The sequence below is a fragment of the Somniosus microcephalus genome, unplaced genomic scaffold (genome assembly GCF_052327205.1).
Source record: "Somniosus microcephalus isolate GS21.2 unplaced genomic scaffold, FLI_Smic_1.0 unresolved_chr4, whole genome shotgun sequence".
NCBI lineage: Eukaryota > Metazoa > Chordata > Chondrichthyes > Squaliformes > Somniosidae > Somniosus > Somniosus microcephalus.
Genome location: NW_028225182.1, coordinates 8,510,434 through 8,523,856, shown reverse-complemented (window position 1 = coordinate 8,523,856; position 13,423 = coordinate 8,510,434). Strand labels below are relative to the sequence as shown.

General features: G+C 49.5%; 3 non-coding genes across 3 annotated transcripts; all 3 read left to right on the top strand.

Moving 5' to 3' along the window:
• Positions 1-2,199: 2,199 nt before the first annotated feature.
• Positions 2,200-2,272, top strand: trnak-cuu (transfer RNA lysine (anticodon CUU)). Its single transcript has one exon. It is a non-coding gene; the product is annotated as a tRNA-Lys (tRNA).
• A 7,596-nt stretch (positions 2,273-9,868) lies between these two features.
• trnak-cuu (transfer RNA lysine (anticodon CUU)) lies at positions 9,869-9,941 on the top strand. The gene has a single exon. It is a non-coding gene; the product is annotated as a tRNA-Lys (tRNA).
• Positions 9,942-11,184: 1,243 nt separating this feature from the next.
• Positions 11,185-11,256, top strand: trnae-cuc (transfer RNA glutamic acid (anticodon CUC)). The gene has a single exon. It is a non-coding gene; the product is annotated as a tRNA-Glu (tRNA).
• The last annotated feature ends 2,167 nt before the right edge of the window (positions 11,257-13,423 follow it).

The following is a 13,423-nucleotide window of genomic DNA, read 5'->3' as shown; positions in this document are numbered from 1 at the left end:
TTCCTGTATTGCTCAGTAGCCCACTGCGTGAGGAACTAAGAACCACGGGCATTTTCACTTCTGTGTCGGGCTCAGCACGATACCTGCAGCTGAAGATTGAACTTGATTTGGCTCGTGATCAGTGCGGCTCAGTGAGACTTCGGCCCGTCTCTCCCTTCACAACCTATCAGTGTGGAGAAAAGAACAGGGAATTTTACACATGTGTTGTGCTCTGTAACTTTATTTGAACATGTCATTGCATTTCACGCTGTGTCCAACACGGTGAGGTCCCCCGTGCTGTGTCAGCATTGTATCTTTATCAACACTGCAGCTTTAAATTAACACAACCTGAGCTCCGAGATCTGGTTGGGTCACATTGCCCGAAGTGAGGAATGAGCGAGAGGGGCAATTCCACCCGGGGATAGAAAAACCTCCAAAAGAACAACAGTATACTGCTTTTGATGTGAAGCCGAAATAGCTCAGTTGGGAGAGCGTTAGACTGAAGATCTAAAGGTCCCGGGTTTCGGTAGGTTTTAGTTACTTTCTGTCTCCTTCAATACAAGAGGAGTGAATGAGGAGAAATTTTACGCTCCTGATGCCGCGTTTCCCAAACGAATGGGAGTGAAACCACATCGGACATGCTGGATCCGGCTCCAACCGTCCGCTGCAGGTTCGAATCCAGTCGGGGTCCCGCCGTCTGCTTTTATACCGGAACAGTGTTTGTGGGAGGGGCTGTGGTGCGATAATAAATTTTAGAATGAGATTTGTTAGACCATAGAGCTGCCTTTCTGTTAGTTTCGATTTACACTCTGCCCAGTTGTATATACGAACAGTTAACAATGTTTAACCGATGTGGTGTGTTCAATGATTGTGCAGTAACTCGGTCACCCAGTGTGAGGCTGAAAGACAATCTCGCAGCCTGGGTTCGAGCCTGGCCAACGAGAGCGTTGTGGCCGGGTAGCTCAGTTGGTGAAAGCCTGGTGCTAATAACGACAAGGTCGCGAGTTCGATCCCCGTACTGGCCATCAGGATGTTTTCATAATTTTACACTTTTCCCGCACATTTCAAATACAAACTTTATAAGGAAGCCAATGCACACAGACTCACGGGGGATTTATTTGGATTAACATCCATTGCACCTTTGCCACCGGGGCTGATAGACACATCTTTCTGTTTATTTGTCTTTCTGGGTTTGCTGTTGAACAGGCGGCCTGTTCCCGATAAGGGGAACAGGCAGGTAATAGACAGACAGAGCAGCTCTGACCACGCGAGATGGGCAAAAGCCTTCAGTTCAGGACAAATGCATCAATGAAATGTTCGCCGGCACCGAGAGAGACAACATCCAGAGAAAACCACTGAAAGAAATCGATTTCAAGTGGATGCCTACCCGCACTTGGTGCCGTGCTTTCGCGAACACGTCTTTTGTGTTCTCATGTAAAAAATATCATTTTGTCCGAACAGTTTGCCTGGTGCGAAAGGATATGAATTGCAAAGGAGCAGGCAGGAAACACTGCGTTGCTGTGCTTGCTGGCAGGAGACTTGCTGCAGTTTTTCTGGTAGTCTAGTGGTTAGGATTCAGGCACTTTCACCGCCATGGTCCGGGTTCAATTCCCGGTCAGGAAACAGTGCGTTTTGGGGCTGTTTGAATTGCCACCATACAACGCTGAAAAAGCTCAGTTGGGAGATCGATTAGATTTGAACACGCAGCACGTTCGGATTTGGAGTCAGATGCGCTACCGTTGCGCCATGAGGTCCACAACATAGCCACGGATGTTCGTAGTTTGTATATATACTCGTTCAACAAACACTGTTTCATTCCTCCTGCCTTCTCCTGATTCCTCAGTGTCATGCACAGAAGCGCCTGATGCCCACATTTGTTTAAAGTAACAAGCAGACACAAACACAGGTATTCGTTCAAAATCTACCCGCAGGTGGCCACAGACACAATAAACAGAGCCAGAGAGACAGACAGAATCAGGAATCTCCGGGAAATAGACAAGAGATATTGACAAGGACTAAAGCGATTTGCGATCAGAAATTTGCCTGAACGCCTGTGGTTAATGAAAGGGATTTTGCTGCTTGAGTTCCTTATATGCCTTGGGCTTCTGGAGAACTTGTTTCGTAGTTTGCAGAAACGCGGCTCAGACATGCTGTTGTGACCGGGCCGGAGCCACAAGGTTCCTGACTGCTATCAGCGACAAGGCAATGTTGCTTCAACAGGCCCGGCTAGCGCAATCGGTAGAGCATAAGACTCTTAATCTCAGGGTCGTGGGTTCGAGCTCCACGTTGGGCGGTAGTTATTTTGTTAAACGTTTATGTTGCTTTCAAAGCGTCATTAATTAAGCGATATCCTTGTTTTGCACAATGAAAGAAATGCGAACTGAGAAAATACTGCAGATGCTGGAAATATAAATTGAAACAGAAAATGCTGGAGATACTCAGCAGGTCAGGCAGCTTCTGCGAAGAGAGAAACAGAGGTAACGTTTCAGGTCGATAACCTTTCGTCAGAACTGGAAAAAAAAGGTAATGGAACAGATTTTTAAGCAGTGCAGGGGATTCAATGAGATCATGGCTGATCTCCTGCCTCAATTCCATTCACCGGCCCTATCGCCATATGCCTTGATGCCCTTACCAGTCAGAAATCTACCCACTTCTGTTTTGAATATACCCAATAACTGAGCCTCCACAGCACCCTGGGGAAGAGAATTCCAAAGATTCACCACTCTCTGTGTGAAGAAATGTCTTCTCTCAGTCCTGAATGGCCTAACCTTTATCCTGAGGCTGTGTCCGCTGGTTCTAGACTCCCCAGCCAAGGGAATCATTCTCCCAGCATCCAACCGATCAAACCCTGTAATAATTTTGCATGCTTCATGAGATCCCCTCTCATTCTTCCGAATTCAAGAGATTACAGGCCTAGTTTACTCAATCTCTTAACACAACCGCTTCCCCGAGGCGTGGCTAGTTGTGGAGCACACGCTTTTAGTGCTGCAGACGGAGTGTTGTCGGAGCTCATTGCATTTGTTGTAACTAATTGTGGTAAACCACTGTTATACCTGTCTGTATGTGTATGTGTATTCCACTAGGTACAGATCTGGACATGCCTCGGCTTACTCCTCCCACTATTCCAGGTATATAAGTGACTACCTCCCAGTCCCTTAGTATTCTGGACGGGTCAACCACTCGAGACTAGACCTTCGTTCTTTAGTTAATAAAAGCCTGGTTGTTACTCGCTTAACCTCAGTCTTTTGAGTAATTGATGGCGCATCAATTTTATTAACTAAATTTTTATAATGGAGAAGATCCTCACACCAGCATGCCTGGACCTGGACAGTCGGGAAGCGGACGCTTCCACCAAGTTTGCTCACTGGCTCATGTGCTTCGAGGCATTCCTGACTGCCTCCACTGCAGTCGTAACGGATGCGAACAAGCTGTCTGTCCTGATCTCCAAGGTGAACCACCGAGTGTACTCAGTCATCCGGGATGCGACCTCGTACACAGCCGCCCTCCAGCTCCTCAAGACCCAGTACACGCGCCCTGTGAACGAAGTTTATGCCAGGCACCTCCTGGGGAGTCGCAAGCAACAACCTGGGGAATCGACTGAGGAATACCTCCAAGCACTGTCTGTGCTTGGCCGGGCCTGTGGGTGTAAGGCGGTAACGCCCACTAAGTACATGGAGGAACTGATCCGGGATGCCTTCATAGCGGGCCACAGGTCCAACTACACCCGACAGCGACTGCTGGAGCAGAGTGAACTCACCCTCGACAAAGCCTCCGAAATTGCACTAACGCTGGACGCAGCCTACCGGGGCATGGATGCCTACTCCTCTGCACCATGGACGCCGCGGGGAACGACAACCTGGGACACGGTAGGACAGCCCCATAGCACCGTGCCACCCCAGCCACAGCCCAACAACGGCCCAACCCCCGCAGCAGTGTCCCAAAGCCAGACAGCAGTATCCCAAGGCCAGAAATGCTACTTCTGTGGCCAGGCCAAACACCCCAGAGCACGCTGCCCGGCGAAGAATGCGACCTGCTCGGGCTGCAGGAAAAAGGGACACTACGCTAGCGTCTGCAAGGCCAAAGCCACCCCGAACGCCAGCAGCGCCGCATGTGGGCCGTGCGAGCCGCCACCTTGGGCCCCCAACAGCGCCGTGTGTGGGCCGTGCGGGCCGCCATCTTGGGCCTCCCCAACCATGTGCGAACCACCGCAGCAGCAGCCATCTTGGACGACTCCAGCCACATGGGAATCATGGACGCTGCCATCTTGGACACCAGCCGGGACGCAGCAGGCCGCCAACCCCTCCCCATCTGATACCCGCAGCGACACACCGACCCCTACGCTGGCCTCTGTTACGCTGGACCAAACGAGACCGCACCAACTAGCTCGGTCCAAAATGGACGTTAAGGTAAACGGCCATGCAATAAACTGCCTTTTTGACTCCGGGAGCACAGAGAGCTTCATCCACCCCGACACAGTGCGGCGTTGCTCTCTCCCAGTCCTGCCTGTGCACCAGCGGATTTCTATGGCCGCCGAGTCCCAGTCAGCGGACATTGGCGGCTACTGCGTGGTGACACTAGTAGTAGACGGGACTGTGTTCAATAATTTTAAACTCCTGGTCCTGCCCCAACTTTGCGCTGCCGTTCTACTGGGGTTGGATTTCCAGTGCCACCGCAAAAGCGTTACAATGGCGTATGATGGCCCCCTCCCCCCACTCACAGTCCGCAGCCAGCAGCCTCCAAATTGCCCGCCGCGCACCAGATGCAACCTCTCCACACTGTTTGCTAACCTCACCCCCGACTGTAAGCCCATCGCCACAAAGAGCAGGCGATACAGTGCCGGGGACAGGGTTTTCATCAAAACCGAAGTGGAGCGGCTCCTGAAGGAGGGGTTTATTGAGGGCAGTTCCAGCCCCTGGCGAGCCCAGTTTGTGGTCGTTAAGACCGGCGAGAAACAACGCCTGGTCATCGACTACAGCCAAACAATTAACCGCTACACCCTGCTGGATGCCTACCCACTCCCCCGCATAGCTGACATGGTCAACCAGATCGCGCAGTACTGCGTCTTTTCGACCATTGACCCGAAATCAGCGTACCACCAGCTCCCCATCCGCCCCGAAGACCGCCAGTATACTGCTTTTGAGGCAAACGGCCACCTCTATCACTTCCTTAGGGTTCCCTTTGGCGTTACCAACGGGGTCTCCGTCTTCCAAAGGGAGATGGACCGGATGGTCGATCAAAACGCGCTGCAGGCCACTTTCCCTTACCTAGACAATGTGACCATCTGCGGCCATGACTTGCAGGACCATGACGCAAACCTCGAGAAATTCCTCCGAACCGCCCAACTCCTGAACCTGACATATAACAAGGAGAAGTGCATATTCCGCACAGACCGCCTCGCCATCCTTGGCTGTGTTGTGGAACACGGGGTCATCGGTCCCGACCCGGACCGGATGCGTCCCCTTATGGAACTCCCACTGCCCCACTTCCTAAAAGCTCTGAAGAGGTGCCTAGGGTTTTTTTCCTACTACGCCCAGTGGGTCCCCTACTATGCAGACAAAGCCCGTCTGCTGATCAAATCCACCTCTTTTCCCCTGATGGCAGAGGCCCGCTCGGCCTTCTGCCGTATCAAGGAGGACATTGCCAAAGCCACCATGCATGCAGTGGACGAATCCATCCCCTTCCAGGTGGAAAGCGATGCGTCTGACTTCGCTCTGGCCGCCACCCTTAATCAGACGGGGAGACCTGTGGCATTCTTCTCACGAACCCTCCAGGGCCCGGAGACCAGATACTCCACGGTCGAGAAGGAGGCCCAAGCTATTGTGGAGGCTGTGCATCATTGGAGGCACTACCTGGCCGGAAAACCATTTACCCTGCTCACTGACCAGCGTTCAGTTGCTTTTATGTTCAACAACAAGCAGAGGGGCAAAATCAAAAATGACAAGATCTTGAGGTGGATAATCGAACTTTCCACCTACAATTACGAGATCTTGTACCGGCCTGGGAAGCTCAATGAACCCCCAGATGCCCTATCGCGTGGCACCCGCGCCAGCGTGCAGATCGATAGGCTGAGGGCCCTCCACAATGACCTCTGCCACCCGGGGGTCACCAGGTTCTTCCACTTCATCAAGGCCCGCAACCTGCCTTACTCCATTGAGGAGGTCAGGACCATGACCAATAACTGCCAAGTCTGCGCTGAGTGCAAACCGCACTTTTATAGACCAGACAGAGCCCACCTGATAAAAGCCACTCGCCCTTTCGAACGCCTGAGCATCGATTTTAAAGGGCCTCTCCCCTCCTCCGACCGCAATGTGTACTTCCTCAACATCATTGACGAGTACTCACGTTTCCCGTTCGCTATCCCCTGCCCGGTCATGACCAGTGCCACGGTCATTAAATGTCTGAACAGCCTCTTCACCCTGTTCGGTTTCACCAGCTATATCCATTGCGACCGGGGCTCATCGTTTATGAGCGACGAACTCCACCAGTACCTGCTCACTAGGGGTATAGCCACAAGCAGGACCACCAGTTACAACCCCCGGGGGAACGGACAGGTGGAAAGAGAGAATGCAACAGTTTGGAAGGCCGCCCTACCAGCCTTAAAGTCTAGGGGCCTTCCGACCTCCCGCTGGCAGGAGGTGCTCCCCGATGGCGCATCACTAATGAGCTCAGCTGTTTCTTAATATCGCTTGGAATTAATCGAATTGAATGAAGTCTGGCTTCTCTCAGGATGGTTACAGACACTTCAGCTTTGTCTTTTGTATTCATCCATCTTTTCTGTTTATTTACTCTATCTAATCGTTTGCTTGATTTTAAAACCCTCTGTCAAATTTCCTCTTAGCCGTCTATGCTCTAAGGAGAACAGCTCCAACTTCTCTGGTCTATCTACGTAACGGCAATCGTTCATCACTGGAACCAATGAAGTACAAATGCATCAATGAATTGTTCACCCAGCACCGAGAGAGACAACATCCAGAGAAAAACACAGGAGGAAATCGATTTCAAGTGGATGCCTACCCGCACTTGGTGCCGTGCTTTCGCGAACATGTCTGTTGTGTTCTCATGTAAAAAATATAATTTTGTCCGAACAGTTTGGAGCGAAAGGATCTGAATTGCAAAGGAGCAGGCATGAGAAGCTGCGTTGATGTGCGTGCTGCCAGTAGGCTGGCTGCAGCTTGTCTAGTGCTTAGAATATGGCGCTCTCACCGCCGCGGCCCGGGTTCGATTCCCGGTCAGAGAACAGTGTGTTTTGGGGCTGTTTGAATTGCCACCATCCAACGCACCTTTACGGAGCAATGCTCCGCCCCTGATTCAACTTTCCACACCGCTGCTCAACATCACTCTTCATACAGCGATACAAAATACACATCCTTGATTTCTGTAAAATGCGTGCTGTTTCAAAGTCAGCAGGAATTGATTTCTGTCAAATTTAGACTGGCTGACTTTAAATGTTGCCAACATTTAACTGCAGCTCACAGTGTCAGGGCAGTCACGGTTTTCATCAGTCTTCCGTGTATCTTCTTGCCCACTGCACCTCCCAACAAACTTAGCTTATCACAGGCACGGCTATCGATTAATTCATTGCCAGTGTGAAAAATGTAAATTTTGAAACTTACCAACGTGTGCAAGCCTGGAATCAGAGAGTCCGTGGCCCGTGATAACTTGAGCATTAAGATGTTCATTAGCCCTTCCTGTATTGCTCAGTAGCCCACTGTGTGAGGAATTAAGAACCACGGGCATTTTCACTTCTGTGTCGGGCTCAGCACCATACCTGCAGCTGAAGATTGAACTTGATTTGGCTCGTGATCAGTGCGGCTCAGTGAGACTTCGGCCGGTCTCTCCCTTCACAACCCATCAGTGTGGAGAAAAGAACAGGGAATTTTACACATGTGTTGTGCTCTGTAACTTTATTTGAACATGTCATTGCATTTCACGCTGTGTCCAACACGGTGAGGTCCCCCGTGCTGTGTCAGCATTGTATCTTTATCAACGCTGCAGCTTTACATTAACACAACCTGAGCTCCGAGACCTGGTCGGGTCACATTGCCCGAGGTGAGGAATGAGCGAGAGGGGCAATTCCACCCGGGGATAGAAAATCCGCCAGAAGAACGACAGAATACAGCCTTGGATGTGAAGCCAAAATAGCTCTGTTGGGAGAGCGATAGACTGAAGATTTAAAGATCCCGGGTTTCGGCAGATTTTAGTTAGTTTCTGTCTCCTTCACTACAAGAGGAGCGAATGAAGAGAAATTTTACGCTCCTGATGCCGCGTTTCCTAAACGAATGGGAGTGAAACCACATCGGACATGCTGGATCCGGCTCCAACCGTCCGCTGCAGGTTCGAATCCAGTCGGGGTCCCGCCGTCTGCTTTTATACCGGAACAGTATTTGTGGGAGGGGCTGTGGTGGGATAGTAAATTTTAGAATGAGGTTTGTTAGACCATAGAGCTGCCTTTCTGTTAGTTTCGATTTACACTCTGCCCAGTTGTATATACGAACAGTTAACAATGTTTAACCGATGCAGTGTGTTCAATGATTGTGCAGTAACTCGGTCACCCAGTGTGAGGCTGAAAGACAATCTCGCAGCCTGGGTTCGAGCCTGGCCAACGAGAGCGTTGTGGCCGGGTAGCTCAGTTGGTGAAAGCCTGGTGCTAATAACGACAAGGCCGCGATTTAGATCCCCGTACTGGCCATCAGGATGTTTTCATAATTTTACGCTTTTCCCGCACATTTCAAATACAAACTTTATAAGGAAGCCAATGCACACAGACTCTCATGGGGGATTTATTTGGATAACATCCATTGCACCTTTGCCACCGGGGCTGAGAGACACATCTTTCTGTTTATTTGTCTTTCTGGGTTTGCTGTTGAATGTTGAACAGGCGGCCTGTTCCCGATAAGGGTAACAGGCAGGTAATAGACAGACAGAGCAGCTCTGACCACGCGAGATGGGCAAAAGCCTTCAGTTCAGGACAAATGCATCAATGAAATGTTCGCCGGCACCGAGAGAGACAACATCCAGAGAAAACCACTGAAGGAAATCGATTTCAAGTGGATGCCTACCCGCACTTGGTGCCGTGCTTTCGCGAACACGTCTTTTGTGTTCTCATGTAAAAAGTATCATTTTGTCCGAACAGTTTGCCTGGCACAAAAGGATCTGAATTGCACTGGAGCAAGCAGGAAACACTGCGTTGCTGTGCTTGCTGGCAGGAGACTTGCAGCTTTTCTGGTGATCTAGTGGTTAGGATTCAGGCACTTTCATCTGCCGCGGCCCGGGTTCGATTCCCGGTCAGGAAACAGTGCGTTTTGGGGCTGTTTGAATTGCCGCCATACAACGCTGAAATAGCTCATTTGGGAGATCGATTAGATTTGAACATGCAGACTTTCGGATCTGGAGTCAGATGCGCTACCGCTGCGCCATGAGGTCCACAACATAAGCACGAATGTTCGTAGTTTGTATACATACACGTTCCACAAACACTGTTTCATTCCTCCTGCCTTCTCCTGATTCCTCAGTATCATGCACAAAAGCGCCTGATGCCCTCATTTGTTTAAAGCAACAAGCAGACACAAACACAGGTATTCATTCAAAATCTACCCGCAGGTGGCCACAGACACAATAAACAGAGCCAGAGAGACAGACAGAATCGGGAATCTCCGGGAAATAGACAAGAGATATTGACAAGGACTAAAGCGATTTGCGATCAGAAATTTGCCTGAACCCCTGTGGTTAATGAAAGGGATTTTGCTGCTTGAGTTCCTTATACGCCTTGGGCTTCTGGAGAACTTGTTTCGTAGTTTGCAGAAACGCGGCTCAGACATGCTGTTGTGACCGGGCCGGAGCCACAAGGTTCCTGACTGCAATCAGCGACAAGGCAATATTGCATCAACAGGCCCGGCTAGCTCAGTCGGTAGAGCATGAGACTCTTAATCTCAGGGTCGTCGGTTCGAGCCCCACGTTGGGCGGTAGTTATAATGTTAAACTTTTATGTTGCTTTCAAAGCGTCATTAATTAAGCGATATCCTTGTTTTGCACAATGAAAGAAATGCGAACTGAGAAAATACTGCAGATGCTGGAAATATGAATTGAAACAGAAAATGCTGGAGATACTCAGCAGGTCAGGCAGCATCAGCGAAGAGAGAAACAGAGGTAACGTTTCAAGTCGATAACCTTTCGTCAGAACTGGAAAAAAAAGGTAATGGAACAGATTTTTAAGCAGTGCAGGGGATTCAATGAGATCATGGCTGATCTCCTGCCTCAATTCCACTCCCCGGCCCTATCGCCATATCCCTTGATGCCCTTACCAGTCAGAAATCACCCACTTCTGTTTTGAATATACCCAATAACTGAGCCTCCACAGCACTCTGGGGAAGAGAATTCCAAAGATTCACCACTCTCTGTGTGAAGTAATGTCTTCTCTCAGTCCTGAATGGCCTAACCTTTATCCTGAGGCTGTGTCCGCTGGTTCTAGACTCCCCAGCCAAGGGAATCATTCTCCCAGCATCCAACCGATCAAACCCTGTAATAATTTTGCATGCTTCATGAGATCCCCTCTCATTCTTCCGAATTCAAGAGATTACAGGCCTAGTTTACTCAATCTCTTAACACAACCGCTTCCCCGAGGCATGGCTAGTTCTGGAGCACACGCTTTTAGTGCTGCAGACGGAGTGTTGTCGGAGCTCATTGCATTTGCTGTAACTAATGAGCTCAGCTGTTTCTTAATATCGCTTGGAATTAATCAAATTGAATGAAGTCTGGCTTCTCTCAGGATGGTTACAGACACTTCAGCTTTGTCTTTTGTATTCATCCATCTTTTCTGTTTATTTACTCTATCTTATCGTTTTCTTGATTTTAAAACCCTCTGTCAAATTTCCTCTTAGCCGTCTATGCTCTAAGGAGAACAGCTCCAACTTCTCTGGTCTATCCACGTAACGGCAATCGTTCATCACTGGAACCAATGCATCAATGAATTGTTCACCCAGCACCGAGAGAGACAACATCCAGAGAAAAACACAGGAGGAAATCGATTTCAAGTGGATGCCTACCCGCACTTGGTGCCGTGCTTTCGCGAACACGTCTGTTGTGTTCTCATGTAAAAAATATAATTTTGTCCGAACAGTTTGCCTGGCGCGAAAGGATCTGAATTGCAAAGGAGCAGGCATGAAAAGCTGCGTTGATGTGCTTGCTGCCAGGAGGCTGGCTGCAGCTTCCCTGGTGGTCTAGTGGTTAGGATTCGGCACTCTCACTGCCGCGGCCCGGGTTCGATTCCCGGTCAGGGAACAGTGCGTTTTGGGGCTGTTTGAATTGCCACCATGCAACGCACCCTTACGGAGCAATGCTCCGCCCCTGATTCAACTTTCCACACCGCTGCTCAACATCACTCTTCATACAGCGATATAAAATACACATCCTTGATTTCTGTAAAATGCGTGCTGTTTCAAAGTCAGCAGGAATTGATTTCTGTCAAATTTAGACTGGCTGACTTTAAATGTTGCCAACATTTAACTGCAGCTCACAGTGTCAGGGCAGTCACGGTTTTCATCAGTCTTCTGTGTATCTTCTTGCCCACTGCATCTCCCTAACAAACTTAGCTTATCAAAGGCACGGCAATCGATTCATTCATTGCCAGTGTGAAAAATGCAAATTTTGAAACTTACCAACTTGTGCAAGCCTGGAATCAGAGAGTCCGTGGCCCGTGATAACTTGAGCATTAAGATGTTCATTAGCCCTTCCTGTATTGCTCAGTAGCCCACTGTGTGAGGAATTAAGAACCACGGGCATTTTCACTTCTGTGTCGGGCTCAGCACCATACCTGCAGCTGAAGATTGAACTTGATTTGGCTCGTGATCAGTGCGGCTCAGTGAGACTTCGGCCCGTCTCTCCCTTCACAACCCATCAGTGTGGAGAAAAGAACAGGGAATTTTACACATGTGTTGTGCTCTGTAACTTTATTTGAACATGTCATTGCATTTCACGCTGTGTCCAACACGGTGAGGTCCCCCGTGCTGTGTCAGCATTGTATCTTTATCAACGCTGCAGCTTTACATTAACACAACCTGAGCTCCGAGATCTGGTCGGGTCACATTGCCCGAAGTGAGGAATGAGCGAGAGGGGCAATTCCACCCGGGGATAGAAAATCCGCCAGAAGAACGACAGAATACAGCCTTGAATGTGAAGTCAAAATAGCTCAGTTGGGAGAGCGATAGACTGAAGATTTAAAGGTCCCTGGTTCGATCCCGGGTTTCGGCAGATTTTAGTTAGTTTCTGTCTCCTTCACTACAAGAGGAGCGAATGAAGAGAAATTTTACGCTCCTGATGCCGCGTTTCCTAAACGAATGGGAGTGAAACCACATCGGACATGCTGGATCCGGCTCCAACCGTCCGCTGCAGGTTCGAATCCAGTCGGGGTCCCGCCGTCTGCTTTTATACCGGAACAGTATTTGTGGGAGGGGCTGTGGTGCGATAGTAAATTTTAGAATGAGGTTTGTTAGACCATAGAGCTGCCTTTCTGTTAGTTTCGATTTACACTCTGCCCAGTTGTATATACGAACAGTTAACAATGTTTAACCGATGCAGTGTGTTCAATGATTGTGCAGTAACTCGGTCACCCAGTGTGAGGCTGAAAGACAATCTCGCAGCCTGGGTTCGAGCCTGGCCAACGAGAGCGTTGTGGCCGGGTAGCTCAGTTGGTGAAAGCCTGGTGCTAATAACGACAAGGTCGCGATTTCGATCCCCGTACTGGCCATCAGGATGTTTTCATAATTTTACGCTTTTCCCGCACATTTCAAATACAAACTTTATAAGGAAGCCAATGCACACAGACTCTCATGGGGGATTTATTTGGATAACATCCATTGCACCTTTGCCACCGGGGCTGAGAGACACATCTTTCTGTTTATTTGTCTTTCTGGGTTTGCTGTTGAATGTTGAACAGGCGGCCTGTTCCCGATAAGGGTAACAGGCAGGTAATAGACAGACAGAGCAGCTCTGACCACGCGAGATGGGCAAAAGCCTTCAGTTCAGGACAAATGCATCAATGAAATGTTCGCCGGCACCGAGAGAGACAACATCCAGAGAAAACCACTGAAGGAAATCGATTTCAAGTGGATGCCTACCCGCACTTGGTGCCGTGCTTTCGCGAACACGTCTTTTGTGTTCTCATGTAAAAAGTATCATTTTGTCCGAACAGTTTGCCTGGCACAAAAGGATCTGAATTGCACTGGAGCAAGCAGGAAACACTGCGTTGCTGTGCTTGCTGGCAGGAGACTTGCAGCTTTTCTGGTGATCTAGTGGTTAGGATTCAGGCACCTTCATCTGCCGCGGCCCGGGTTCGATTCCCGGTCAGGAAACAGTGCGTTTTGGGGCTGTTTGAATTGCCGCCATACAACGTTGAAATAGCTCATTTGGGAGATCGATTAGATTTGAACATGCAGACTTTCGGATCTGG